The 25,229-nt window shown below is 47.0% G+C and overlaps 1 protein-coding gene across 13 annotated transcripts in view; it reads right to left on the bottom strand.

Moving 5' to 3' along the window:
* The window catches only part of LOC116952152 (teneurin-4-like), a 430,454-nt gene extending 411,890 nt beyond the window's left edge, over window positions 1-18,564 (bottom strand). For 6 of the 13 annotated variants that reach the window (XM_032971253.2, XM_032971254.2, XM_032971252.2 and 3 more), the window contains exon 1: window positions 18,345-18,563. The gene's annotated coding sequence lies outside the window, so the exon portion shown is untranslated. Of the gene's footprint in view, window positions 1-3,449; window positions 3,800-18,344 lie in introns of those variants that run through there. The other 7 variants (XM_032971246.2, XM_032971251.2, XM_032971247.2 and 4 more) reach the window with 2 other exon arrangements.
* Between the last annotated feature and the right edge of the window lie 6,665 nt (window positions 18,565-25,229).

Below are 25,229 nucleotides of genomic sequence, written 5' to 3' on the forward strand. Positions count from 1 at the left end.
ATAACATTTGCAACCAATATCACCCAAGTTCCCTGCAGCATTAACATCTCACTGTAACGCATCTTCCTTGTTTAGCGCATGGTCCATGTATGACCTTCAGACCCGACATCAACTATTTTGACTTGTGCTCCAAGTTAAATTCCTGGCCAAGGCTAACATCAGTGGAAAGTTTCGTGAACCATGGGTCAGACAACAGCCCCCAACCCACCCATGACCGGCGTGATATGGGGAAGACTATCATCCAGCACTGAATAAAGAATTGCTGAAATGTATAATATTTTTAACACACCAGTATCATTCACAGATTGCATCACTGGGTATACTTTTGCGCGACAATGTGTGCTTACTAAATGAAGTTAACCATTAAAATAACTAACATTAGCTTCTATCAATAACCATTCATTAAAACCTAAACTTTTTCATTGATTCGATTAAATTGTCCTTAGTCCTTAATTTAATACAAAACTGTATTGTTTGTAAAAAGGATTTCAAGTCTTTTGCAAGGGTGGGAATCGTATTTTCTGGGCAATGTGTGGCCTCCAAGGCTCGTTGCTTGGTTTTCAGGAGTCGAGACTTTATAATGCATGTCCATCATCCAATGCACTTTGTTCTTTAGTTGCTGGGTGACCAACGTCCATTTATCAATTTCCTCGGGTGTTGGAGGCAGCCACCACTGCAACTCCCACTTCACACAATCTGGGCGAGTTTGAGCTAAGGGTTAAGGAGTTATCTAAAAATAAATGACGCTTGTCTCTTAGTTCTTAGAAGTGAGAACGATTAGTCACCATTATCAGAAGGTAATGTATCAAGTTTGTTTGACACTACTGAAGGCCTTTATTTAAACACATTGATTCAACGCAGCTGTAAATATATTTTATTTGCAGTCCTCGCTGTTGGCATCCATTTTGACTCCTAGCTATGAGTCGGAACAAACTGAACGTGTAGTGGCCAGCCACATAAAATTCCCCTTGTATGTATGTTGAACTTCTTTCACATCGCACATATCCAACCGTGCTTGTTGGAGGTGTGGGAGAAGGACAACAAACTAAACACAAAAGACTGTTCTAAAGAAATTAATTTTCAACCTAGATTTAAAAGTGCATAGCTCCAGTGGCTTCCTAATATCAGAAGGAAGAGCGTTCCAGACGGCCGCAGATGCGCATCTGAAATCGCGTGATGCAGTGACCGTCTTCATTTCATGGCGAGCCAGAAGCCGCTGCGAGGAAGAATTGAGTTCGTGTGATGGTTTTCGCTCCTTCACGTGGATTTACATTTCAGAAAACAGAGGGAAAATATCCCCCTAAGACAGCGGTCTCCATCACGTGGTCCGTAAGGCCGTAGATAGTTACCTCCATAATTGCCCATTGCACAACTGTTTTTTTTTGTTATTCAAAACTCAGCAACACAGCTGGCTATTGAATTAATCGGCCGATTTGTGGCAATGTTTCGAGAGAACATTTTTATTTAAAAAATGTATATTTTAATGGGGCATGGTGGTCTGCGAATCCATAAGAGGTTTGGTATCCACTATCTTAAAATATTTAATACGATCAAGATACACGACTTGATTGAATTATTTTAAAAAGTAATTTTAGATATACGGTGCTGTATTTATATAAAGTCCATTATAACAATCCCATTAATAGGTGTTCAATTCAATCGCAAACTTTCCCTGCGATAATTCCTTGCTGATTAGTGCAGAAACCACAGTTCACATAACAGTTTGTACCACTCAATATAGCAGTGCATTTATATGCAAAGGAGCCGCATTACGAATGCATGAGGAATTAACAGAAGAATTGTGTTTCCATTTAGGCGTTCGCAGAAAAGTGTCTGCTATTTCAGAGGGCCCTTTAAAATAAATAATGCCTCCTTCCTACATTCGTCTTTCCACACAAAATGCAACAGTATATTTTACACAACCCACTGGCCACACGGCCTTCTGGGAGTGCATAATGTCAACGGCATTGGTTCAACACAAGCAAATCTCTGGATCGGTTTCGACATCAAGTGTGTAATCGGTAGTAAGGCTTGCTTGAACCAAATGCTGGTGAACTGCCTGCTGTTTATAGGCAAGAAAACCTCTCTCTGTAAGAAATTGGTCCAGTATCATGCAAAACTATATAATATAGTACACAAAAAATAATAATGTCGTCATTTTGGAGAATTTTTATAAGGAAATTAAAAGTCATTCGAACAGCAAGCTGAACACGAGCGCACTTTTCTCATTAGCGTTACACATTTCAATGCGTTCACTCTTATTTTTTTACACTACAAGGCTGTGAATTAAATGATGAACCCCGAACACTCTGGTCACATGTGCGCTGTGTGCATATTCGTAAGCATGTGCACCGATAGTTAAAAGAGGTTAGCATTTTAGCAGGCGAGGTCTTCCAACTAATTGTCTACCACTAGTGGGAGCCACTAGCCGGGCACATGTCCAAGTTCATGGATAACTGCAAAACTATACTTGGCATTAAAAAAATAGCACGAATTAAAATCGGCTGGTGTCAGATGCCGCACAAAAAGACATGCCCGTTGACGCAAGGTTGTTTGCTTTAACCCGAACAATAAATGAAATGTACAGTTTTGATAAGTTGTGTGTGTATATATTACACATATATGCTGCACACAAAAATCAAGCCTAATGTTATGATCGTTTTATTGGGTTCCTATAAAATAGTCCGTTACGTACAATAGTACAAGTCATTGACGTTTGCTCATGTTATAGAACATTAATCATACTAATCGTGAACCTGTCTTTGCAGTTATGCGAAAGGCCTTTCCTCCGAGTCAATGTGAGAATAGCAATTGCACATTGTGGTCATGTCCTGTGTGGTTAACAAATCTGCAAAGTTCCAGATTGTCTTTAATCGTCTGCTTTTCACGTTATACCTTAATTTCTGAAACGCAACAATTCACAGCACTTTGTCAATGCACTGCTGGATGAAGGCCTCCCCACACCGTGTCGGACATCGGAGGCTACTTGACCATACTTCACCACGCTGATCAGTGCGGGCTGGTGAAGGGAGATGTCCCCAAGACCGCTTCAGACAACATTCGCCACCGGTGTGAGCCGCGGTCAGGAATCACACTCAGGTAATTGGGTTTACAGCGCCACACCACGAACCACTGCACCGCTTGATTGCAACACAGTGCCACATTTGGGTAATTAAAATGTCAATTTGGCCGACTAATTAGTGGGGAAAGCATAGTAATTAGTGTCTCTGTCTATCATTTGCGGCTCATCTGAAACCCAAGGTATGCTACAGCTTTAAAAATAGTTCACACGAAGTTTGTAACATTTGCCATGCAAATTCCACGTGTGCATTTCTCAACTTACATCGATGCGTTTTTTTTTAAATATATAACCACGTACCAACAAGGAACCGAAGCCAATAGGACGACAACAACAAACGAGGGCAAAGACGCATCGTTGCAGCACTTACCCGCAACATACCGAACAACAGCATTACAAGCAGCAGCAGCAGGCTTGCGAGAGAACTCCCATCCACCGGCCCACGTACAAAAAGTCACCCAAGTTGCACACGGGCAGCATTGTTATGCCAACGTCTCCGCGGTTGCACGCACAAAGCTGGGCTCGCTGCTCTCTCTCTCGCTCTCACTGCTCTCTCGCTGCACGGCGGATCTCGGCCGGAGCCGTTCACGCTCACTCACTCGCTCGCACAGCGCGCACGCTGTCTCCGCTCTCGCGGCAGCGGCGAAGCCAACGGAGGCGAGCGAGAGAGCCCCCGTGCGCTCTTCCCCCGGCGTAAACCATTATCACCGGCGCCCTGGGGGGGGGGGGGGTGGGAAGGTGGCCAAAGGAGTGCCCTTGATAAACGAGCGTCAAGCATTCCATCTCAAAATCTATCAGCATCCCCCCCCCCACCCGCCCACCCCTCTAAAGTCCAGTCAGTGCCGTTTCTTATTCAATATGTCTATCGGGTAAACAAAGGTTACGCGCAAAGCCCAGCTCGGTTGATTGAAACGGTGTTTGGCCTGACAATAGAGCTCTGGCTCTACCCTGTGGAGTTGGTATAGATGCAGGCAACTGAAGTGTTGTTCCATTGGAACAAAAGCATGACAGCATTCGCGGAAATCACATTGTTTTGTAAGGGACTGCAACGGATGGCGGCCTTACCACTGCAGCGTTCATACGATGAGCTGAAAAAAACAAACAAACAAACCCGTGGTCATTGTTATCTGCACACAAGAACGTGGGTGCTATAGCGAGTGAGGTGGATGCTGCAGCATTGCATGCGGGAACCGAAAGTAAAAATAATCAGTCGGCAATGCAGCTTTCGTCTATTGCACACCGTTGCTGTTATTCGGACCGTGCTGCCATCGTCAATGTATTTCTGCCTTAGAAAACATTAATAAACGCGTTCCTTTAAAAAAATTAAATTCTTATCACAACTACATTAATGTATCGTTAGAAGTTGTTACAAAACATGATTTCGTGAACATTTGTTTAATTATTTACTCCCCCTGGCCACGATAATAATACCTTTCACACTTAGTTTTTATTTTAATTAAAAAAAACAACCCGTGAACTGTGCAACAAATTGAATTGTCATGCCTCCGAAATGAGATCCCATAAACCAGCTTATGTAACTATACCATACGTGGTTATTTACTACTCTCATATATTAAAGCTCTTGCATACACGGGAGTAATGGTGGTGGGGTGTTGCTACTTTATAATGAAGCATTGACTTCTAAGTTATTTAAAGAATCCGTGTGCAAGTACGCACGTGACTTTTCAAACTCGAATCGCATCAGTGCATATTTTTGTACAATTTTACAGACAATGGCTCATTATGAGCAGGTTGCCATGAGCCCGCTGGCAGTAAGAATTCTGAATTCCTGACGCTTAAAAAAAGGAGCCTGGAGCAATGCATTTCCCCAAAACACAACAAAGGGAGCCGTCAGTATCTGCAGCCAAGGCATCGCAGCACATTCTGGTCCTGTAATAGCTGGGAATACCGCTCCTGCTCCCTCGCCTGCCCATCGCCAACCCACACTGACCAACGTGGTGAAGTATGGTCAAGAATACAAAAAAAATCCCCGATGGCCGTTGGTGGATTGGTTCTCAGATGTCGCTCACCACTTCTGTTAGCCGTGGCTGGGAATCGAGTTTAGCTCTCTGGGTTCATAGCGCAGCACATTAACCACTGTGCCAGCGCTGCGTATACCATACTAGCATATACAAATCGTATAATAATACTTTCATTTTATATAGCGTCATTTATGCTAATAGCATCCCATAACGCAATTAAACAATGCAATCATATTAACGACTGTATATATATCATTTGAAAGAAATAAAAATGTAAGAAATTAAAAATAACTTCACAATTCAAAATGTGCAAGTCCCTCGCATTGGTAATCGTGATTATTTACTGCAATTCTAAACGAGCGTCGACGATGCCATCAGCGGTGCCATCAGCGGTGCCGCGCCGGCCGCGTGTAAGGGCCAAACGGGGCTCACCCTGGCTCCTACGACACTCACTGTTACACCTGGCTGACAATGGAATTACAAGACTCACCAACTAACGGCTTTCGATAAATCATACCGATGAGTAGTTTATATTCAAAATTTGATGAGTAGTTTGCTATAGAGTTGCAGCGCTACGAACCCGGCAAAAGTGCAGGAGTTCAACTCCCAGCCGCGGCCCATATCAGCGACGAATCGAATCAGACCCAACCTTGCTCGAACCATACCCTGCACCAACTGAGTATTGTTAAACAAAATGGTCTGTATCCTTTGGCGACGTTCAAAAACATTGACTATGCTGCAGCATATATTTTTGAAACGCAATTTACATGTCCATCAAGAGGTGCTACTCACAAGCAATCACAACCCGAGCAATAACTTGACTCGTCATGCTTTGTGCTCTTACAGGTCAAGTTAAGCCTCCTCTAAATACAATTAGCATTTTTGGAGAGGGCGTGTGTTCGCTAATCTATTCGTGTATTTCCCGTCCTGCTACTTCCGCCGATCATTGAGTGTACAAGCGCAACGACGAACGACTGCGTCGTGTGTTTGCGGTTGTGCCGCGCGAGATGCGCGGTGCGGTTTCTCGAAGTTGTGCCTTGCCTGCGTGTTACGTTCGGGGCACGATGTCCACCATTTCACTCGTCTCGCTCAATAAAAAAAAAACCTCTGAAGACGCTGGCCAGCACGTGGATCAAAACGTCGGACCTTGTGCCGAGCAACAACAAGGGGGTGGGGTGGTAGGGGGGGGGGGGAGCACGACCCCGAAAACACTTTGGAGATAATGACCGGCATCATTCAATTACTGAATGCGAAATACTCGAATTGGCGTCCACTGGCCAGGTGTGCCAGTGGAAAACAAAACCCGTTGCCGTAATCTCCGCCGGCCATCGTACGCAGCAGGGAACCGCGCCTCGCACGATGCGCGGTTTTGCTCTCCTTGCGTGGATTTCGACTGGCCACAGTTACTGTCACCAGTGAGCCCTACATGCGAGACTTGAGGTCTGTTGGGGGCGGGGGGGGGTGGAGGTGGTTGCTTTCTCAGCGGGGCAGCCCAAGCCAGCTGGGACAAGTTCTGGGAAAGCGGAGTGTCCCCCCATTAACCGGGCTCGGCAGCCTCAATATCATTCTCACAGCTTGCACGGGGGGGGGGGGGGGGAGGGCTCCCAGCGCTGCATTTATTACATCTGCATCAATGTGCGGCAATGGTGGAGAAAAGGAGTTGAAGCAAGAGGATTTGGAGGGCTCGCGGGGTTGGGGTGCGGAGGGGTCCGGGGAGGGGAGCTCTGATCAAATGAATGTCTGGGCCCTGACTGTGGCTGCAGCTTCCTTCACACATCAGAGAGCACGGGGGGGGGGGGGGGGGCTTTCAATGCCACACAGATGGGACCACTTTCTGACGGAATGGAAATGAGGGCCTTGCCGCAAAAAAAAAAGTCAGCAGATTGAATGCGTCTCCCACTTCCCGACGGTCGACGGTGAACAGACGTGAACACGTCGCTCCACAGTGAAACCCGTAGGCCGCGGTAATGCATTCAAACCGCCCAAAGGATCGGTGCAAAGCCCTTGCATACCCGTTACAATGCGCGACCCCTGTTAAATATTCCTCACAACGTGGAAGCAATGGTGAAAGTGGCGGTAATGTGCAATACCTGAACAACAAAAGATAGCGATGGCGCTAGATTTAGCGGAGACAAGGAAGCCTTTGCCGGTGCAATTTGCGAAAGCAATGGATCACTGGCTGCTTGATTACTTTATTTCAGACTTATCGTGTGAGTATGGTGGCACAACATTTGGCGAGACTAAAATACACACCTCCATTAAGAACCAGCGTGTGCATTTTCAAATCCACAAGCTTATTTAGAGGCCAGCAATAACTATATTAATTAAAATCAATCATTTTATAATCTATCGCTTTCAGCCCCCCTATACACAGCTCCTGATATGCATCTAAAAGGATAAAATGAAAGCATAATAAATATGAAACGCCGCAACATTTACTTAACTTGTGTTACCACCATCTCTGTAAACAAAAAAAAACACTGCTTTAATTAATTTATGAGCAATGATATATATATTTTTTAAACATCAGAAATGCAGCCTTCAAATACTAATACTGGGAAAAGTAAAACCAACTAATTTCAAAATTATAAAACTAGTTGCGGGTCAGCCAAGCTTTGGGGTAGTAATCGTTGCTCCCATCCCTCAACCACGGGTTGCATTTTTCAGCCTAAAGCGCGCTAGGGAGCGCATGAGAGTGCCCGCATGGCGATTAAAGCTCTCCCCGCATTAAAAAAATATTCACAATTGCATTTGCCCACGACCGGCATTGTAAGGGGAGATGAACATACCAAGCTATTTCACCAAGGTATCTACGCTCTAAAACCCCCCTTTTATTTTGATGGAAATTAGAAGCATACTCCCCGCCGTCTTTATCTGGGGGATTTATGAGCCGCGTGCAGATTTGTAATCATAAATGTCATTGCAAGCATTGAACACGCGGATTTCACAAACCAGCTGTGAGATGTTCTAAGGTTATTCTCCGCTACCTCTGTTAATTTATGGTTAGACAGAAAGACGTAAATATTAAAACCTGTGCTTGTATATATATTGAAAAAAACAAAAGCACATTCACATGCCAAATTATAAAAAAAACACTGAATCTCACAGGAGTAACGTTATCTGAAAACATTTGCAAACGATCGTGTGAATTAATTTTTTCAGCCGGGCTTAACACGTTCACGGACCAGGTATGTGTCACGATTACCAAAGCAGAAAAAAAACCCGACTGGATTAAACTTTACAATAAATGCATTGTTCACAGGTCACCTTCATGCGAATTGTTGCAAGTAATAGGCCACCACACTACAGAATCATTACACACGTATGCATTTTAAATGATCAGAGAGTTACTTCAAATGTAGAGAGTTGACACTGCTTCATGCGTAATCTTGTCATGTCTTTCATGATTTAACGCGGGTTTTTTTTCGAATGAATTTCAAAACGGGTGTATATTTTTTTTGCAGATATGACGGCATCATCCAATACAGAGCGTTCCCGGATTATAGAGATAATAGTCGCTCATGACCTGGGTCAGCAAGTGTGACTTAAAGCAGCGATATCACACTTTCGCTCATGTTCCAGTCGCAAGAAACTGCATTGTTATCGCTTCACAAATCCTCTGTGCCAGCGATGCGCCGAATTCCAATGGAGGAAATGTAACCAGGCTATTTCGAACATCCAGGGTGGGTGGAGCGGGCTCGCTCAGTGGCGAGTGGCACTGCACCACGAACCCGGCAACCCGAGCTCGATTCCGGCCGCCCACCACCCAAAAACCTTTAACTGGCTCGCACCGATCAGAAATGGCGAAATGTCGCCAAGCAAACCACCATGGCTGACTCGGCATGCGGATGCCCTTCACCCAGCAGTGTATTGATGAGGGGGCTATACATTGCGAGCGATGCAACGCGCCCGAGAGGATGAGTGAAATGCCTCCGAAGGTTCACGTCCACCGCGGAGACAAGAGCGATGAAATCAGACGACGTGAAAGGTGCTAAACGGATTATTCAATTGGAGAATCGCGAGAGATGGTGGCGGCTTGGATGGTGCGGGGGCGGGGGGGGTGCTTCTCTCAGCAGTTCATTGACCATGGCTGATGATGATGAAAAGAGTGAGAAACCAGCGGTGATGGGGCCAAACGTTTACTAACCCCCACACAATGAACGATCTGGACACACAGCTCAAATTAGCTGCCTGCAGCAGCCCTAACGCTACCTTTCCTGTAAAAGAAAGCGTGTTACGCAGACTTCCAAGCAGCAGCTGTTCTTCAGCCCTTGGGGTTTTTTTTCAGAGCAATGAGTAGCCTTGCAACTAGCGGAGCTGTTTCGTTTTCCTTTTACAGAAAAGGCACCGTGTCCGTAACACCGTGCGTCACTTCGAGGCTCCAGCATGGGTACTGTGCGGTCCAAGTAGGTGGAACTCTTAAGAAAAAAAATTCACACCCTGTTGAATGAGACCGAATTGGAGCTAAAATGGGAACTTAATGTACCAATAAAATAGCAATACACGCAGATAGGTGAAAATATATAAATGCTCTGTCCTGCAATGCCTTGTTTACACCACTCCAGGGGAAGCATCTCAACTACAGAGCTCTAGAGCCACTCTAGAGATGGTCTTCCACATTGGCTAGATGTCTTTGAAGAGGTGGGAGTTACCCACACTTTACCCCACACGTGGCCTACCGATCGGTTAACTGTGGTTGTACCCACTTATACTGCTGAGTGGACAGAGGCAGGAGATATTCAGAAACGCTCGGCGCATCTGGGGAACAAACCATTGACAACATCTGGATTGCAAGTTCAGTGTCACACCCAACACATTCACATATATACAATAATTTGTCAATATCTCTACACATTGCAGTATCAGACCAATATTTTGGCAATTCTAGACTTCAAGAATTCAATACATTTGTGAGTATATATTTTTACACTGCTTAAACTATTGACACGATAAAGATTGTGTACATTCCATGAGATTACGGAATGGCTTTAGATGTCCGATCGCACATCGTGTGTGTGTGTGGTGGGTGCGAGATCCCAAACACATATTTACTCAGCAATCTATATAACTGCAGCGGGAATCGTTTTTTAAAACAAATATTTGAACCTTAAATGTCTTAGACCAATCGCAATATGAAGGATTGACTTATGAAATGGAGCACACATTATAATAATTTAACAAACTCCAATTTAGGTAAAGGGGTGGAGCAGTGGTTCATAAATTGTGTTAAATTATCGGCCACGGCTAACATCAGTCGCGAGTGATATCCGAACCAGTCCTGGGTCGGCCTCCACTTCTTCAACGTGCACTGATCAGCGTGGTGAAGTATGGCCAAAACACCTGCACAGTCAACCCAGCATCTAATAGTGGTTTTAGTCAGAGCCTTCATTTATTACCATTATAAACACTAACGGTTAGTTCACGTAAATATGTGCTTTTTAAATAACAAGTTCATGGGTGCTGTTACCCAAAACGGATGGCAAACATCGAAAACCAACGAATCGTCAGAACGCGTTTACGAGCCAAGATTACCAATAACCCCTTCCTCCGAATGTCCCTTCGTGCAACAGAAGATGCCACGGATAGCGATCCTCATCTCTCGCCCTGGGAGGGCAAGGGCCGTTTTCCACCTTCCTCGTTGCGGCTGTGCTCTGCGGGATCGTTCGTGTCATGCACGACCACTGATCTGTCCCCGTCCTGTCTCGCCAAGCGCGGCAAGCATTCGTATTTGTGCACTCGCTTTGTCGGAATAAAAATTATTTGCTTAACACTGCGGGCCAACCAACCTGTGCCAATGCCGCCGCTTCTGCTGCAGATCTACATACGCTAATAAAAAAAATGATTGCGAAACAACGTGTGTGTGTGTGCGCGCGCGTGTTCCTCTGTTTGATAACACGTTCAAAGTAGTTAAGGGGAAGATAATGTTTGCTGCTATCTTAAATCATGCATCACCATCATTTTCAGACATGGTCAATCCAATAATCTTCCTAAACTAAACTACTATTAACTATATTTATTTTACCAGAAGCCACCCGGCCACAAATGATAGCTCAACGAAGTGGTTCATCGCGTGGACATTTACGGCAGCCAAATTGCTCTAAACGCACGTTTCTAAACTGAGGAGGGAATATCGGAGGACCCGGAGAAAAATCAACGTGACCACGGGGAGAACACGCCAACTCCAAATATACAGCAGGTGTCAGGGTCAGGATCAAACCCACGAATTTCTGCATGCCAAGTGAGGGAGTTGACATTTGGCCACTGCGGCGCCCCTAGCACCTGTGCACGAGCCGATTTCATTGCTCCATCTCCTCAATGCCCATTCTTTCAGACGCGTTTCATTCCTGATAACCTTATAACAATGTGTTTTTTATATTATTATTGGGGGGGGGGGGGATTGCAAAATTGCAGATTCCATTGATTAATATTGACTTCTTAAGCTCACGGTCAAATCACTTGTGAGAATCATTTTTATTTCCACTCCCCCAGGTTCCGACGTTTAACGTAATGGGGTGGTGCCACGTGACTCTTCAGCCACTGGAGGTGCTACCATTGACCACAGATTGGGGGGGGGGGGGGAGAAGACACAAATAATCAATGACCGAATCGAACTGCAAGCCTGAATTTGCGACATTTCATCAAATCATCAGAGGAGCGAATCGTTACGCCCAGAGAATATTTATTATTTATCTTTACCACATCACTGAAACAGCATCTACGTAGCATTAATGTCACGTATTATTCGTGCATATGTAGTAATATATATGGACAAGCAGAATTATAATTCCAATCCTATCATCTGTAAGAGCAATCTCGACACACACCTCACTTCATAATTTGTTGCTTTCATTTTCTTGCTTCGGCTGCCTTTTCATATTTCGAAATGTCACTTTTATTCACATTTTCATACTGATCACTTCAAATAAGCTGAAACTTGTAAAGCAATACAATATTCATGTGCTCATGTTACGTATTCATTTATTGGAAGGAAATGAATGGATGCATTGAACATTACCGTTATTTTGTCACTTCTTGCTGTCGATTTCAAATAAATGCATTCATTCAAAAGAATGCGGTGAAACACATGGCAAAGATAAACCCTAATTGGCAATAAGTGCAGGTAATGTAAAGTATTATTTCAGAAATATTGTAGTTTTTCCATTTAATTTTACACTCATTTTGAGACTCCCATTAATTTAAGATGCGCAGACCGCGGCGCTGTTTCTTCTAGCAGTGGAAATCTGGAAAGGTAATTTAGTATAGTGGCATTACGACTGCACGTAATGTTACGTACCAGCTTTTCTTTGCAGGTTATTTATATAACTCTGTTTTCCAATAAAACGATGAACCCCGCTCGTTAATATTTTACGCAAAAAGTTTAAACGCTTTTTCTATATTAAAGGCATATGTACAGTTTACGCGGATACATTCCTCATAGGTATATACATACCAGTAAACACATCAACACGGCCACCTCACTGAACAAAAAATATATATCACCACATCCCGTCCCCATCATTAACCTCCGATTTCCTACACCGCCAAGCACCACACACAAACATACGCTGCCTTACAACATAAGCAATACATAGTAGGCCAACGTTTCAGGCAACTGGCCCTCCTTCAGAGCAGAGCAGGAGAATGGGCCGCAGAGAGATTGACCGACTTAGTAGATCACACGCTACGCTGGTGGGGGTGAGAAAACTGGGGCATTTTAAGAAAGTTAACCACAAGAGAGGGTGTTTTGCATTAACGTCAGAAGTCTGTGATGATCACTCAACATTGAGTGCCAAGGACACGTGGCGACCAACGCCACCTCCAAGTGACTCCCATCACAGCACAGCAGCACCACACTTAATAGTAATACAAAGTTACATTTGTAAGGCGAATTTCTTCGGTAGATCCCAATGCGCCCCGTGTATTGAAAGCAGGAAACGAACAGAACCAGGAGGGGTAAATACCAAGTTAAAGGAGGCGAGTTTTCAATACAGACTTAAATATGTCTAATGACTCTGTCGTATAAGCAAAGGCAAAGCGTTCTAAAAAGCCTGGGGAGTTGCAATCGCATCAAGGATTAGGCTGCGAAATGCAAGCCGTGTTATCACTCAAGCCAGTAAATGAGCCAAAAGGTAACATTGTTGAAAATGCGTCAAACGAAGCACCGTTAGAAAACAGCCAAGCTCAAAACTCTCCCAAGAAATCTCAAGGCGCTCCTGATTTGTGGCACGGAGACGAACCTCTCGTCTACACGCGCAACAGGCGACGATGACTTTAAAATTCCAGCTTTTTGTTTTTCTTTTGTCTCTGCCTACGAACAGGAAGAGGCACAGTTGGTACTCATTTGTGTCAAATAAGTGCTTTAGGTGAAGGGTGAACCGTGGGATTGAACCTCTGACCTCCTCAACCCGAGCCAGACAGTGCGACCAGACGGCTTACTGGGTGAGTTTCAGCCGCCCGCTTCGGTAAGCGTGCATTAGCGGTGCACCTTTGTCCGTGCAGGGTGGTCCATGCCACACAACGAAATAGTTAATTGAAATTGTTTGCTTATACACTGAGCGGCTTGCGCTGGAAGCACTCCTTTCAGATTGGTCAATGCAGAAACACTTCCTTTGTTGCCAGCCCCTCTTTAGTTCTTCAATGGTGACACGGACACAAAACAGCCTTGCGCGTTATCTCTAAGGCGGCAAACTGCGGCTCGAGACAGCCCGACGCGCGGTTGTAGCGGGCCGGCGTGTGAATACCGAATGGATGCAGCCGAGCCAATTGCAGCAACAACAACAAAAAAACTGCTTAATTCCTCTCGGTATCGACAGCCAGCTCTTTTACTCACTCGACGGCGCTCCGACCTATCTGTGAGAACCTAGGCGGTGAATAGCTAATCCCGTCCCGTGTATACCCCCACCGGTCGACGGGAGCTGTTCCCAACGAGTGGCGGCAGAGAGGACTCTGGGATTCGCTCCTTTTTGTCGTTGCCGTGACGACAGCGTTTCCATCCCGAACCCCGTCATATAATTAAAAACTTTATTTTTTATTTTTTACTAAGCCCCGGTAAGACATGCAAATAACCAGCAACGGTTTCAATTCTAATTTTGTGTGAATGTGTGCGATTCGGGGCATCTGGGGCGCCGTGCTCAGTGTTTATCTTGCCAAATTAGATGCAGTTAGGAGCCTCTTGCACATTCCATTATAGCGGCATAATGAACGTAAGTGTTGTCCGCCTAACCCTTTTCAATGGAGAGCAGGCGAGGGCAAGCACGAAAACACCCACGTATAACCCCTCGCATACATCCCACTAAAGCAAGCATGAAATTGGAGGTAAATAGTGGCAGAGTCAGCATTTGTCGGGAACAATGTCTTGTGACAGGCAGAGGCCCAGATGGTATGCGCTCTGACCCCAAGGCAAACACTCCCGACTTGCTTGCAGAAAAGCTCTGCTTAGTCCCTAATTGTTCGCCCCAATGCTCATTGTCTTTTGGGAGTCTCGCATTTCTTCCGGGACACCACCCCGAGTGGCCCGGCAGTTGGAGTGTCTGTCTGCGGAGCAGTAGGGTCGAGGGTTCAGGTCCCAAGGTCCAGCGCTCCACCCTGGCACTTAAAGAGCACGGGCCAACCGAGCGGGCGAGCCTCCTCCACGGGGCAATGGGCAGACACCACAGCGGACGTGGCACCCGCACGGCCGGGAGGGTTGCGAATTGCAAGGCAACAAACTAAAAACTTTCTAGACTACGTCCTGCTCCTCAACCGCAACATGCACGGACTGTGGCACCCTCATGGTGATCGTGGGCAAGAGGTGGTGTTTGCCTTTTCTCGTTTGTCGGCACACCAATAATCTCAAGCCACGAAGACCTTAACTACCTACCCACCGCCAGTGCTCGCTAACATCACTCGCTGGCAGCGCTTCGGATATTGATCAGGCAACTCCTGAAGCCGTCCACTGGCTCTGCCGCCAACCTCCATGTGAACACAGAAACACTGCATCGCAAAAAAAAGTGTCCGTTTGTCAGAAGGGCAACGCAAAATTATTGTCGTTAAAGAGGTTTTTTTTTTAAATCTATCCGCAAAGCTGATGATTTATCTCAAAATAGAACAAAACGGCTCGATGAAAGTTACCTCCTGCCATGTGCAATCATTACTGAAAACATATGTTGCCAATTGAGAATGTGCGTCTGATACATTTTTGTGAAAGTCAAGCGACCGTTTTCCACAGGCAGAGTTTACATTTTACATTAATAAATGCGTCGCAGCTATCAAAACAAATCCTTTTTTTTACTTAACGCTTCAATTTTTAGACCGGATCAGCGTGCGGTGTCACGTGGGCATCGTGAGCCACGGTCACGGGGGGGGTGGGGGTGGGGTAAAGCTGCGCGTTTGCATCAATCACGGTGCCGGGGAATGCGCCGCTAACTTTGCATGCTGCAACAATTTAACATCATCAGCATGGCAAGCGTGACTGACAAGCGCCTCGCCAACCACTGGAGGCGCGCAGTCTCAAAACTCCGGCACCGTACGCCTCTCCTACCCGCGGCTAAACTTTTCCCACCCCTTCCAGTCGCAGGCACATTCACGTTTCCAGCGCAGGCGAAGTCTCACGTTGCGCGGCGCTTCTGGCCGGTCGGTTAAACGCGGTGAACAATGCCAAGCGAAGCTGGTAGCGCGAAAGGCAAGTCCGGTCTCTCCGCTGTAATTAATTACGTAAACCACGTCTGCCTTGGAAAAAAATATATTACTAATCTCAATGAGCAAATAAAGATTGATGTTTACCAATTTGCCCACTAATTACATTAAGTAGCCTAATATGCCAAAATAAATAAGCAGGCAAAGCCTCCTTTCCCATGGTTGTCTCAACATTTTTTTGCCATTCTATCCACCACGCGCCACGGCCTTCTTAGATTGAATCTTTCCAGGAGCACTGGTATAATATATACATTGGTATAATATATACATTGGTATAATATATACATTGGTATGATATATATTGGTTTGATATATTGGTATGATATTTACAAGCAAAACTGTATGTTCTAGGCGGCGCACAAGGCTTAACACGTGTTATTTTAAATATTCCGCAGTAGGTTTGGCATCAAACATAACCACAATTCCAGCAATCCACAACTAACGCAAAGGCATTGCAACCTCGCCAAAGCAGCGTACCAGCTTTACCGACTGCAACAACAACACAAAAGTTTCATATGTAGGAATAGGTTTTACCCTTTTAACTGGCACAAAAACTGACACCTTTATTCAAGGCATCATGTTTGCAATGACCACAGTTTCATATGTATCGATGATTGATCGGACGCAGTGGGCAGTGCTTACATTGTTTAGCGTCGGGAATAATTAACGTCTCGTTTTATGTTCTCTCGCTCTCTCTCTCGTGCGCGCGGCACATTGCCCCGCTGCACGTCTGGTGGTGCGCTTGCAACACGGGGCTCCAACAAATCCATCACCGCTGGGGCGCTGGCAATTTGTGGCAACGTTTCCTAACGCAGCGATTCATTGCGAGGACTCAATTAAGCTGAAGGTGTATTATCATTACTATACAGCGTCCGCAAACGCCTTCGCGGGGGGTAGGGTTAGCCCCCACCTCCACTCCCCCGCGTAGCGCCACAGGTTTTGATGATCATATACACATCTTACGCTTATAATTCGGGGGTTGTGGGCAGACGTAACGGTCGACGTCAAAGTGCGGCGGAGGGGGCAGTATAACACGTTCTTCTTCTTCCACCTACAGGGGTATATGATACGCACGCATTACTTTCAGGTTTAAGTTTGTGAGCCGTGAGAAATCGCGCAACAAATGCCGCTCAGTCCGCCGGAGATCGGGCATGTCGGGTGCAAGCCGTTCGCGATATGCCCCATTGCTTAAGAGGGTGGTCAAATAACAACAGCAACGGCGAGGGGCAATATCAAGTGCAAGGCGGAGAAGACCCATTGAGCATCGCGGGATTGTGAGAACAAGGCAGCGTCTTGCGGAGGGGAGGCATTCATCCAGCAGTGAATTTGTCCATGGTCGATGACGGTTATCGATGAAAACTTTACACGATTTGGGGTTTTAATGTTTGCTCGTTTCGGTAGCAGGTGGCTTTTCTTGGTAGGGACACAGAACGCGTGCTTTTCGCTTTAACGAAACAATGTCTGTCTGGCTGTTGTTCGTGTTATCGAGGGCGCGGTACAGAATGTGCAAAAGCGTCTGGACGGCGAGATCGTAATTACAGGCGGCGTTTAATGGTTAATTATTACCTCGGGCATCATTATCTCGTACATTTTCTGCAAACGAGAGTCCGCTCTTCGCTCGACGCTGCGCATTTACTCGGAAGCGCGAGCGAGCGAGCGTGCGAGCGACTGAACGCATCAACAGATTGCAGGGGCAGCCTTCTCATTGCATTTACGCGGCTACTAGCATCGCGGAGGGTGGGCAGGCAGAGACGGCGGTTTAGAGCCCAAACAAGGGCGATGGGAGGGGGTGGAGATTAATCCCCGCAGCTGGACTCAAACCGCGGTCCCCGTTGGGCAAGCCCGCGCCACACACCTCGCTGAACTGCCACAATGAGCGAGCCGTGGATTCTCGCGACAGCGGCGGTCCGCTCTCCGCTCGCACTTCTCGCTCGCTCGCTCGTTCACTCCGCCCGTCCCAGCGCCTCCCGTCTGCTCGTCTCAAAGGAAACGGGCCAATAATAATAATAATAATCATCGCCATTGGGCTGGCAGAGTGGAAGGAGAGGGTGGTGTTGTTGGGAGCTGGGAGCCGAGGGAGGGAGGGCAATGTCTCGGAAAAAAAAGGCCCAGCCGGGTGAAGAATGCGGGGGGGGTGGGTGGGGGGGAGGACGCGTCCTGCATTCACGGCCGACACAAAAGCGCGCACACCCCCAGCGAGTCGCGTAAGCAGCAGCAGCAGCAGCGGCGGCCAGCAGCCTCCCCCTGGCTGCAGCCTCGGCATCCACGGCCCCCCACCCCAACTCGACCACCCCTCCTCCCCACCCCAATCCCCGGCTTCGGAGGATCACCCGAAAGTGGCACGAGTGGAGGAGGAGGAGGCGGCGGCTCGGCGCAATTACGAATGAGCTCGAGAAGCAAAACGGAACCGGCGGTGCACGGCGGTGCGAGGGGGGGGAGGCGCCTTTGCTGCTGATAACGACGACGACGACGGTGGCGGTGGTGGTGGTGGCAGTCACCGCGGCGAGCGCTGCTGCTACCAGTTGAGCCTCTGCTTCAACAACAACGACGAAGCGAAGAAGAAGAGGAGGAGGAGGAGGTGGTGGAAGCTGCGTGGCCGATTCACTTACCGGAGCGTAGACGGAGCCGGTAGCGCAGAGACGGACCAACCCCCTTCTCTTCCCTGCCGCAAAGCGCGGCGCAAAGTTTGAAAGGCGCGCGCGCTCGGGTGCTTTGTGAGCGTTTGCGGACAGGAGCCGCTGTGTGGCTGCGTCGGGCGAGGTACAGCGCCCTATGTGAGCGCGCATGAGCATGTATGTATCAAGCGACCGGGGGGGGTGGGGAGGAGGCTGATTCTGCTGCTGCTGCTGGTGGGTGGAGGAGGAGGAGGGGAGACGAGGGAGCAGGGGGGGGGGGTAGAGGGAGAGAGGAGACACGAGGGAGGAGGAGGCGACTGGGAGGAAGGGGACGGAGCGCGGTTATGACTAATGCGCATGGGGGTAGCAAATTGATGTCAGAGATCGGCGTCCCGTCGCGCCGAAAGGACCTCAACATTAACCAGGGAGCGACGGCCTCGTCCCCCTTAAAGGACCGGCCGCGCTCGCTATATGTCTGCTTATTGCGACAAGAGCGAAGTTAGAACTGATCTCCCAGAAACGTTCCACGCACGGGCCCAGAGTTCGTGCAATATATCTATAGGCCGCCGCCCGGGTGAGTGAATTTCGCGTGCGATGCGTCGCGGTATCGATCCCGTGGAACAGAAAAAAAGGTGATGGCACAGACTGCGCTCGTTCCTTGCGTGCGCACGGGTTTATTGGTGGCGCACACCAAATGGAAATATCCATAATCCTGCCGTCAGTCAGCAGCCCGGCATCGTTGCGGGACGACATATTCGCACCGAGGGCTACTTGAGCTGATTAAAAGGAAAGAGCGGCGGATTTCCAATATTTCTGTGGCAAAAAACCCGTGACACACTCAAAAGCGAAAACAGAAAAAAAATCGATGTTTTGATGGGTCTCCGTCAGCCTTAATCGTTGGAAACGAAGAGCTGTAAAGCGTGCTATAAGAACAACACCTACACACGTGTCCGCTTGCATAAATGCATACTTGTTATGAGGTTCTCAGCATTTGTAATCCACGGGAAAAAAAACTATTAATTTGATCCATATCATCATCGTTATCAGCCATGGTCAATCGACTGCTGGATGAAGGCTTCCCCAAGCAACCGTCGTTCCTCACGATGCTGCAGTGCTTGCAACGATCCACCCAGCATCTGAGCAAGGGGTCGCTTTCATCACTCCGTCTCCACGTTGACGCGTTGCGTCCTTTGACTGCCGCTCCCGTCGTAATTATCGACCGTCGGTCATCAACTATTCGAGCGACGTGCAGTCCTGCCGGCTTAACCTCACAGTTTGGGTTTTTGTTGCTGACCCGCGCATGTTGCATATTATTCCTCTTGTGCATCTCCCTCGCCATGCTTCTTTGTGCTCCTAATTTCATTTACAAATGCGGATATGCGTTTAATTGCATTCGGACTATTTGTGAAATGTTTGCGTTCTATAATGTTTAAGGATGGAAACAAATGCAGTGGGGACTCAAACGTGCAGTGACTGGAAGTATGTGACCCCCCCCCCCCTTCGTTATGAATGGAGCGTGTTAAGCAAGCAATGGACTGTAGCATGTGGAATTTACTGGTGTCACATTCACGTTGCGCACACACTGCCTATAAAATTAATACTCACCCGGCGTGAATTATCATAAAACATAGCGCATTGTGGCTCGTGTTCGGCAAGCCTATATATTGTCTGGTGCATCAGCATGCTTACGAAGTGCAACTGCCCGCCTAAATTGCAATGACAGATCCCTAAATTGCAAGTTACAGAGACCGTTAAATTAATTTGACAGATAGCCTCATGTCATCCCCAGACACTCTTCGCTTCGTCTCAGACACATGTGAGCGTGTGTACATGTGTGTATGAAGGGGAGCGGTAATACAGTGGCTAGCGCACTAAGCTACCAACCCGGCGACCCGAGTTCGATTTTCGCTCGCGACCAACATCGGTGACGAATACCTGAACGGTGCCGGGCCTCCTCTAGGTCGACTCAGCCTTAAATGAGTATCTGGTCCAATGTGTAAGCATCGGCATTGGCGTGTTGTTGGACACCCACCTCCTCGTGTGCCGTTCCAGGCCTTAATAGGTGCTTGCTAAAACCACTCGGTCCCAAACGGTTTGTTAAATGCCATACGGTGGATCGTTGTCTTTGTGTGTGAGATGCTTCCGATGTTGCTATATCACTGCTGGATGGACGCGATTGCTCTCGGTCATTGTGAAGTGTGCGCGAGAGGGAGAAAAGTGGTGGGGTGGGGGGGACACACAACAACACCAGCACTCGCCACCAACTCCAAGCACTCGGCCAAATTCTACAGCAGATGGTGCCCTGCATCGCGAAAACCACGGGCCCTCTGCAACCACACTTGCCAGCGTCACCAATACGTGGCGCGGCTGCCGCGCAAAGTTGAGCGAAATTTTCAGAGATCGCCCGCGTTCGCCCGACCACCTCCAACGTTGCTTCAGTTGTCGTCCGTCTTTATCGATTGCTATTAATCCAGGCATGTAAGATGCTGTGCTGTTGTGCCACGCCGTTGCAATTAGGAGAAGGCGTCAGTGGTTACGTGGGATTGTCGTGGCGCGACTATGACAATGAGCCAAAAACCTAATTAGCTGATTTATTGAAGGCTTAAAATGTAATGCAGTTTTACAATTGGATGGAGCGCTGGCGCAGTGGTTAGCGAAGGGCGGTTCTCTAAACCCGGATCACCAGAGTTCGAATCTCGGCCATGGCTAACATCAGCGGCAAGTGATATCTGAACCGGACCTGGGGTCGTCCTCCACTTCAACCCGCAGTGACCACAGCGTTGGTGAAGTATGACCCCCCCCCCCTCCCACCATGGACGGGCACAGCGTGAGAAAAGTGGAATGATTGTGAGAGATGACGATACGAATCTACCATTGTATTGTTGAGTGAACGCGACGCAAGGACAATCACGGTGCACAGACGCCAGTGGGTGTCAAAGGAGAAACAATTCCGGGTTTTGTTGTTGTTTGTGTGTGTGTGTGTGAAACGGAGAATTATTAAGTTACCCTGTGCAGTACAGTTTGCACCAAAAAACGAGGGGGATTTTTTCGTGTTATATCGGAATAAGTTGAGTTATTTCAGCTGCTTCTTAAAACAGACGCGGTGACTCACCCGCGCCGTGCTGCATCCGGAGCGCACATAGCAAGCCTGCCCGCGCAGCCACGAAGATCCTTAGTTTAGAACAACAACAACAAAAATATACATCGCTTCTGTTTTCTCTCACAACGTGCCCTTATATTAGTTTGTCCGGAATCTACTTTGCATTTAAATCGGTAATTGTAAGTGAAATTCCGTAAATACGGCAGAAGCGTTGTTCGGAACAGAGCGTCGACGTGATAAAGTCGGCGACCGGTGTGATGTCCGTCGGCGGCCAAAGCCGACGGACATCACAAGTAGGCGAGCGATATCAGAGGCGGTCTTGAAGAAGCATCAGCCAGCGTGGTGAGGTATAGTCAGACAGCCGTCTCCTCACCCCACCCCACGTGTATCACATCCAGCAGTGGATCTACAAGTGGGTTGCATGGCAGAATAACAATACACACACACACAGAGCCCTGTGTTGTAAATCAAGAGGTTGAGCGTGCGTCCTTTTAATCCTCTTTGACCAGATTTTGGATAACTATTTTGACAAGAGGCCCACGTTTTGGACACGTCTTACTCGAGGAATCATCTTATAACCCGGAGAATACGAACATATAAAGCATTGCATTTGGATTGAAAACTCATCTAGATTGAGAAGTCATTTATTTAGAACTGCTTTTTTGCGTTTAGTTCCTTGTCCTTCCCCCGCACCTCCGATTAGCACGGTTGGCTTCGTAGTGTGCCAAAGAAGTATTAGTGAGGGAAAAAAAGTATTTGATCCCCTGCTGATTTTGTACGTTTGCCCACTGACAATAAACCATCAGTCTATAATTTTAATGGTATGTTTATTTGAACAGTGAGAGACAGAATAACAACAAAAAAATCCGGAAAAACGCATGTCAAAAATGTGATAAATTGATTTGCATTTTAATGAAATAAATAAGTATATTTTGATTTAAAGCTTTCGTGACTGCAGTAATTCATATTCTTAACTCTTTCGGTAAAGTCACCGAAAAGAGCTAAGAATAGAAATAAGTATTTGACCCCTCTCAATCAGAAAGATTTCTGGCTCCCAGGTGTCTTTTATAAAGGCAACGAGCTGAGATTAGGAGCACACTCTTAAAAGGAGTGCTCCTAATCTCAGCTTGTTACCTGTATAAAAGACACCTGTCCACAGAAGCAATCAATCAATCAGATTCCAAACTCTCCACCATGGCCAAGACCAAAGACCTCTCCAAGGGTGTCAGGGACAAGATTGTAGACCTACACAAGGCTTGAATGGGCTACAAGACCATTGCCAAGCAGCTTGGTGAGGAGGTGACAACAGTTGGTGCGATTATTCGCAAATGGAAGAAACACAAAAGAACTGTCAATCTCCCTCGGCCTGGGGCTCCATGCAAGATCTCACCTCGTGGAGTTGCAATGATCATGAGAACAGTGAGGAATCAGCCCAGAACTACAGGGGAGGATCTTGTCAATGATCTCCAGGCAGCTGGAACCATAGTCACCAAGAAAACAATTGGTAACACACTACGCCGTGAAGGACTGAAATCCTGCAGCGCCCGCAAGGTCCCCCTGCTCAAGAAAGCACATATACATGCCCGTCTGAAGTTTGCCAATTAACATCTGAATGATTCAGAGGACAATTGGGTGAAAGTGTTGTGGTAAGATGAAACCAAAATGGAGCTCTTTGGCATCAACTCAACTCGCCGTGTTTGGAGGAGGAGGATTGCTGCCTATGACCCCAAGAATACCATCCCCACCGTCAAACATGGAGGTGGAAACATTATGCTTTGGGGGTGTTTTTCTGCTAAGGGGACAGGACAACTTCACCGCATCAAAGGGACGATGGACGGGGTCATGTACCGTCAAATCTTGGGTGAGAACCTCCTTCCCTCAGCCAGGGCATTGAAAATGGGTCGTGGATGGGTATTCCAGCATGACAATGACCCAAAAAACACGGCCAAGGCAACAAAGGAGTGGCTCAAGAAGAAGCATATTAAGGTCTTGGAGTGGCCTAGCCAGTCTCCAGACCTTAATTCCATTGAAAATCTGTGGAGGGAGCTGAAGGTTCGACTTGCCAAACGTCAGCCTCGAATCCTTAATGACTGGGAGAATATGTGCAAAGAGGAGTGGGACAAAATCCCTCCTGAGCTGTGTGCAAACCTGGTGGGCAACTACAAGAAACGTCTGACCTCTGTGATTGCCAACAAGGCTTTTGCCACCAAGTACTAAGTCATGTTTTGCAGAGGGGTCAAATATTTATTTCTCTCGTTAAAATGCAAATCCATTTATAACATTTTTGACATGCGTTTTTCTGGATGTTGTTGTTATTCTGTCTCTCATTGTTCAAATGAACTTAACATTAAAATTATAGACTGATAATTTCTTTGTCAGTGGGCAAACGTACAAAATCAGCAGGGGATCAAATACTTTTTTCCCTTACTGTACATGCGTACATTGCATAATTGTCTGCATCTGTGTTGTTTCATATTTTTCTGTGGTACCATTTCCTTTCTTTTCCATAAACATTGTTTTAAAATCCTCGGGATTGTAGTGTCCACCTACGTGGTGGTGGTCAGCGCGAATGTGAAGCGCTCGTAACAAAGACAAAGATCCCCCACATAGCCTCTAACGGACTTGTTGGTGCAAATCCTTTTAGCCAGCACCCTTATTAAGGCCGGCACGGCACATACGAGAGAGGTGGGTGGCCAACACCACGCCCAGCCACCTTTCTCCCCCGAGTGAGGTTACTCACACATCGCTCGGAACCAACACGCGTGGTCAAGGTCACCATTGTTATTGCACAAGTCAAGTCACGAGCTCGGTACGTTCAACGATAACGTGAGTTTAACACGCAGTAGGCTTCCACGACCAATAGCATCCATAATCCAGTGTTTTCTTTGGGTCGTTAAACCGCCACCACCCGACACAGCCAACTAGTAAGGGTTGTCACGTAAACAGAACATGCCAATTCGTCACTAGTACAGCACACCGGTGTGTTGGAGAGAAAATTCACAACATTTACAATCTGGGTACGGATTTGCTCTCCAACACACTAGTGTGCTGTACTAATGACGAATTGGCACGTTCTGTTTACGTGACAAACCTTACTAATTGGCTGTGTCGGGTGGTGGCGGATTTAACGACACGTTTATATATTTAAGCGATCTAACCCCAAAAAACTGTATTATGGATGATAACGTGTCAGGAAAATCACGACGCCGCTCATCCGACTCGCCGTGGGGCCGAGGTTGCCGATATATATATCTGTGAAAACGTCTGATCTGTGAACATATTAAGAAAATGAGAATTACACCGTGCACAATTATGTTACAGAAAACAGTTCAAAGCTGTCCTAAGCATAGGGACGGTGCTGGACAACTTCTCCTTTGAAGTGAGCGAACGTTCGAGAGATGAATCACACACATCACGGTACTGTGTATGCTGAATTTTTTTTCGCACCGTACGTAGGTGCCGTGTGAACGTCGGATGAGTGAACGTCACTTCACCGGGGTGTGGGCGGTTAATTTGGACGTGGCGGACGTGTGATGGTCGGGTATGTGACATACCTTTTTGGAACAATAAAAAAAACCTAATTAAATAATTGTGATGTCCCGCATAATATTAAAGAGAAACGTCTCCAAAATAACTTGCAAGGCCATTTGCATTATTGTATTCAGTTCAATGCACAGACCGACACACGCGCACCTGTCCACAGATAGCGCAGCTAAATTAGCATTCGTATCTCTTTCCAGCCCATAAGTGTAATAATTTGAATGTGAAGTGAATGCCTT

The sequence above is a fragment of the Petromyzon marinus genome, chromosome 45 (assembly GCF_048934315.1).
Source record: "Petromyzon marinus isolate PM22_M1 ecotype Great Lakes invasive population chromosome 45, UKy_Petmar_22M1.pri1.0, whole genome shotgun sequence".
NCBI classification, from domain to species: domain Eukaryota; kingdom Metazoa; phylum Chordata; class Hyperoartia; order Petromyzontiformes; family Petromyzontidae; genus Petromyzon; species Petromyzon marinus.